Source organism: Lycium ferocissimum, chromosome 2 (genome assembly GCF_029784015.1).
Source record: "Lycium ferocissimum isolate CSIRO_LF1 chromosome 2, AGI_CSIRO_Lferr_CH_V1, whole genome shotgun sequence".
Classification (NCBI taxonomy): domain Eukaryota; kingdom Viridiplantae; phylum Streptophyta; class Magnoliopsida; order Solanales; family Solanaceae; genus Lycium; species Lycium ferocissimum.
Genome location: NC_081343.1, coordinates 33,642,854 through 33,648,599, shown reverse-complemented (window position 1 = coordinate 33,648,599; position 5,746 = coordinate 33,642,854). Strand labels below are relative to the sequence as shown.

The following is a 5,746-nucleotide window of genomic DNA, read 5'->3' as shown; positions in this document are numbered from 1 at the left end:
TGAAGGGTGGATGACCCAAATATAATATGATACGTCGCCTCGAACGAGGTGACGGTCCAGAGAGTCTGGTAGAATAAAATATATCAACTTCAAATAAAGAGATGGTCTGGTGTATTTGGATGAAGGGTGGATGACCCAAATATAATATAATATGATACGTCACCTCGAACGAGGTGACGGTTCTAAGAGTCTAGAATAATCAAATATAAATATATCAACTTCAAGCGAAGTGATGGTCTGGTGTATCTCTTTGAAGGGTGGACGACCCAAGTATAATAATTCTTTTGAGATTGAGAATATGTTAACATGGATAAATGTAAAAATAGAGAGTAAGATTGTAGTATAGCTGTTCGATTTGTGCCAGCGGATAGGTTTGTTGTTTGAGATATCTGATTATCTTCGAAAACCTGATGTCAATTTCTGTAAGATCAAGGTAAAGTTGTTAAAGTATAGAGAATGATAAAAGTATTTAGTAAAATAAAAAGTAGAGTCGTAGCGTAGCCGTCCGACTCGAATAGTGAATGGATATGTAGTCTGTGAAGCTGGTAATATCTCTGGTTGTCTTTAAAGACTTGATGTTTGTATCTTTGGATCCTTGGCATCGAGAATCCTTTGTATTCGTAACAGAAGTGTTTTTTTTCTGGCACTCTTCTAACTTGAACTTTGAAACTTTCAGGAGATTCCCTTAGCGTTTACCCCAGTTCTGGTTATTGAGAGCAGTATTCTTAACGGTACCACTTGTGGAATTCAAGTGTAATTGTTAATATCGTGTTAAACGAGATAAATTTGTAGATGAACCCGCCTGGCTTATGATGACTAGGCACAGCGGCCCGAAAGACGTCTTGTGATTTTAGTCGTTGCGCCTAACAACATCACTTGTGAAAAATATAGAAAAAGTGTTAACAACTATAATATCAAAAAATGAATAAATTGGAGATAAAGTGAAAGGTGAATCCGTCTGGCTTATTATGATGAAGCCACGGTGGGCTAATGATGCATTTTGTCATACTTGACAGTTTCAGCTTTGTCCACTTTGTGACTTCATTATTCCTATATTTAAAGAAAATTTCTTAGTTTGAGAGATTGGTTCGTGTTGGCCTGGCCTTCTTTGTCTTGATGCTCCTTCTGGTGTTGTGTTTGATTTCCAAGCTCATCTGGTCTTGAAATGCAGCCTTGGTGGAATTTTTTAGGACCCTCCTAAAAAATTCTGCCCCAGTTTAAAACACATATGAATTTTGAACTTCTTTTTAACTTGTGATGTCATTTATTAGAATTTTTTAGGACCCCCTCAAAAATTCTGCCCCGATTTTAGATTGAATGAGCTTTTGTACAATGAAATGTCATCTTTTGTGAAATTTTTGAGACCTTCTCAAAAATTCTGCCACGGTTTCAGCTTTGGCATGCTTTTGTATAAACAAATGTCATCTTCTACTGAATTTTTGAGGCCTTATAAAAAATTCTGCCCCATTTTTGTTCTAAGGGATGATGGTAGTTTTGGTGATATGACCTAGCCCATAAGGCGCCTACGTATTCCATTGAGATAGGAAATCAGGTCAAATGTAGTTCAGGAATAAAGGTTGGATTTTAAAAAAAAAAAAAATTATTGTCTCCGGTGTGGATTTACTTTAGAGGAGCGAATGTGTACAAAAGGGAAGCATTTTGAGTTGGATGTGTGTGTGAAGCATTTTAGATCTGTTGAAAAGTGGTGAAATGATTTCAATGGTCGAGCTCATCCAAATTTGGAACTGGATAGTATGAGCCTTTTTGGCAAATATCAAGATGTGGGGTTAGGCTTGGTGGGTCTGAGAAGCTGGTTGGTTTTGCATCGCCATGAGGCTTAGTTCAATGTGTTGGGTTTTGAGTACTTGAATTTCTTCGCTTCGATCTCGTGAAGTAGGAAAGTTTGATTACCAACACAAATCAATCTATCTTTAAGAAAAAGAATAACTCAAAAGGTAAAATTATTAGTCTATTGGTCATAATAGAAAATCAAAATAACAAATAAAGCAAACAACACTTGTTTTGCTTAAAACAGAATAGTCCAAAATCCGGGCTAATGGAAGACTATAAAGGGCGACCTAAGGTGTGAACTGGATGGACAGGACTCTGACCATTTGACTAACTTTAAGATTTTGATGAAAGGGGTTTGAACAAAAATGGACTGTGTTATTTGAACCATCACTAATCGTTTTTCTGAGAGGAGTCCAAAATTTGAGCATAATGGAAAACTTTAGGTAAACTAAATAGGCAAGATTTTGACCATTTAACTAACTTTGGGATTTTGAATTGAGGTTTTTGAGCAAAGTGGACTGTGTGATTTGAACCATCATAAGTCGTTCTTCTGATAGGGAATAATAAAATGTGCATTTGAAAAGTTCTTTGTAAGTAAACGACATTCTAAGACTGGATTTACTCTAAACTTGTTGAGTTAATTTAAAAAATAATGGTCAAGCCAGGTGAAATTCTGGCAATAATATAGTGCGGGAAAGTGTCTTATAGAGTCGACGTGGTCAAATCAAATAAGGTGATGACCTAACAGTTTATTTCTTTGGTTGAACTTTGGGCAGTGAACAAACCTTTTTCGAAAATTCGTCGATTCTGAGAGCTTTGATAGTCATTTAGAACTTGTATGCTTATCTGATTCTCTTCCCAATGCACTAAGGTACATTTTTGGACTTGGGGTGGGAATATGGAATTGAGGCATTGGGGGTTGACTCAGTCAACGAGGCGTCCGCCGGGAATTCCAAGGCCACGAGGGCGTTCGTAGGGTGTTTTTATGCGTGTCTGTGTATGTGGCTTGTGAGCAGATAGCCTCGGGTATTAGTCAGGAGTTCGGGTTTAGATTCTGGTTATTTTGGAAAAATCTGGTGCCAGTGTCACGCTTGCCACCATAGCGGTGGGATGGGCCGCCACAGCGGCCAAGTCAATTTGAGGGATGACCGTCATGGCAGTCTGAGTGACCATCTAGGTAGGACCACCGCAGCGGTCCCGCTGCCGCAGAAGCAGTATCAGGCTGGTTATTTCATTTACTGTGTATTAAAAGCTCTAAGTCCCTCATTTTTATTATTTCGACTTTATAGTTCTTGGGAGCTTTTCAAGGATATTCTTAGGGGAAATTCTTGGTGGTAAGTTCTTCTGATGCCTTTACTATTCCATTGTCCTTAATCACCTTAGTATTCCTTTATCTTGATAGTTCAGTAGGTGATTGAAGATTAAAAGTGGGTTTTAAGGGTTATTCCTTCTAGGTTTCTAAATCATGATTTGTAGGTTGGGTTAGCTTCTTTAAGCATTGAATTGATGATTAGAATCCTTTATTTCATAATTTCTTCCTAATTAGTTGCTAATTTATGGAATTGGAAGTTAGGGTTTATACCCAAATTTGAGGGTTTTGCCTAGAATTCGAATTTCAGTAAATTGTTGATTCTTCTAGCTTGATATTGATAAAAATTGATCACCTAGAGCTTAAATTCATGTTGGAAACATTAGATTCCTAATTTCACCCTTTTAGTTCATAAAATCCATTCCATAGGTTGGGTATTTGGGTCTTAAATAGAAATAGGGTCCGTTAGATGTTCTTCTTGATTCTAATTTCTTGATTTGTATGTGCCTAGACTTTCTTTATCTCGAGGCTCAAAGGAAAGGGTAGTCTAAGGAGTGATTGTTGGTGATATTGATGTTCGGCCATCCATGTAAGTTTCGGTTTACCCTATGGTGAGACTACCTGTAGCGAAGCATATGATAAGGCGATATTGTCGGAGAAAGCATGTAAACCTTTGGGTATAAAGTTGGGTTAGATATTGTCCTAGGTTGGGCCCTGTTGTGTGATTGGGGTTAGCCACCCCATTGTGTTATGACTTATCTTGTGTTATTGTTGTTGGCTTGATGCCACATTAGGCTAGTAGATATTGGAGACTATCGATATATCTTGATGATATTGTAGTATCTTACTTGTTGACGTTTGATATGAGGATAGTTTTTTATTATAGCTTATTGTGTAGCCTTTTCATGATATTGTTGGTGTGCCCATGCATGGTGCTCTGATATTGATTATTGTTATTGAACTCATACATTGCACGCATTCTCATCCTTCATGATATACTATTGATACATTGATAGTACTTGAGGAAACACTGTTATGAGCTGGGCTCAGTTGGATGACAGTGACGTGAGGACCGATGTTCGATGGTTATCTTGGAATCGAGGATATGCGTAGCGATTAACGAGGTTGTTGCCGGAATTGTGAGGTATCGGTTGCTGCAGTTGTTGCCAAAACTGTGAGGTACATAGACTTCGCGGGCCCCCCATGGGTTGTGCTATCGAGATGTGATATTCCATCATCGGAGTGCATGTGTACACTGCATATGCATTGCATTCACATTTCATACATTATTACATTACATTGCATTGCATTGCATTATGGCTTCTATTTTGATATTCTAGTGATGTATTTATGATATACGGATTCTGATTGAGTATTTGAGACTTGGCGCATTTGGGTTTAGATGTTAAATATAGGTGATAACGTGTACTTGGATTCTGGCTCGTGTTTGACTTATACCTTATTGATTTACCTGTTTATCTTACTTTATTGCCTTTATATGTGTTAGCTAAACTTAGACGGCCTATGATACCTACCAGTACTTGTTGTTTGTACTGACCAGCACTTGCTGCATTATTTTATAAATGCAGAGTTCCAGGTAGGATCGACCTCTACTTCTCGTTACTGATAGTGGTTCGAGAGTTGCTGCTTAGAGTCTTACAGGGTAAGCACGGGGACGTCCGCCGCCTTGGAGATTCTTCCTCTATTTATATCTTACTTGATATTCCGAGACATATTTAGACTGTTGATGTATTTTATTACTTTTAGACTTGTAGTATCTAATTAGAGGTTCTTGTATGGTTAGACCAGACTCTGGGTGGATTTGATGTATTTCCTTACTTTTACATATTTCTTTATCAGTATCGTCAAACTTACGTGATTTCGATCTCCTTCGCTTGTTTATATGTTTATTCATGATTCTACGATTGTTGGGATGAGGGTTCGCCTACCGAGATTAGAGAGGTATTGGATCGTGACAAGTTGGTATCAGAGCCCTAGGTTACCCGATCTATAATAAAAGAGCGTGTCTAGTAGAGTCTTGTGGATCGGTACGATAAGCTCTGTACTTATCTACGAAAGGCTATAGGACATTTAGGAAACTTCACATTCTTTCCTTATTTCATGCTACTTTATTCCAATTGGTATGTGGAATAATCAAATTGGTATCTGACTCTTATCTATTCTCTCACAGTTGGTGAGGACTCGAGCTACGATAGCCCGAGACCAGGTGCCAGGGCCCGCTGCTATAGCTGGCACCTGAGGGTCAGCGATAGCCAGAGGGCGCAGTAAAGCTAGAGGTAGCGGGGCTGCTCTAGCCAGGGGTAGGGCTCCTGCAGTAGGGCAGCGACATGAGAGATTTCCATGTCCAGAGCCTGAGGATCAGCAGGTTCGAGACCAGGCCGCTAAGGATGATGTGGCCCCAGCACGGGCACAGCCCGAGATCACTTCAAAGCAGAATATGCAGGATACTATGGCTCGTGTTCTACTCCATCTAGATGCCCAACAGGCTGCCGCTGGTGTTACTACTCCGGGTGGAGGTTCGCAGACTTTAGTTGGGGCGCAGACCCCAGAGCAGAGAACTACTCATGTAGCACACCCTGCTGTAGCTATGGCACCTCGAATTGATGCAGTGCCTGCCCTAGGAGA

The 5,746-nt window shown here is 39.5% G+C and overlaps 1 long non-coding RNA gene across 1 annotated transcript; it reads left to right on the top strand.

Annotated features, from left to right (window-relative positions):
- The first annotated feature begins 3,572 nt into the window (after positions 1 to 3,572).
- Positions 3,573 to 5,364, top strand: LOC132047988 (uncharacterized). Its single transcript, XR_009412870.1, has 3 exons — positions 3,573 to 3,689; positions 4,690 to 4,763; positions 5,292 to 5,364. It is a non-coding gene; the product is annotated as an uncharacterized LOC132047988 (long non-coding RNA).
- Positions 5,365 to 5,746: the final 382 nt, after the last annotated feature.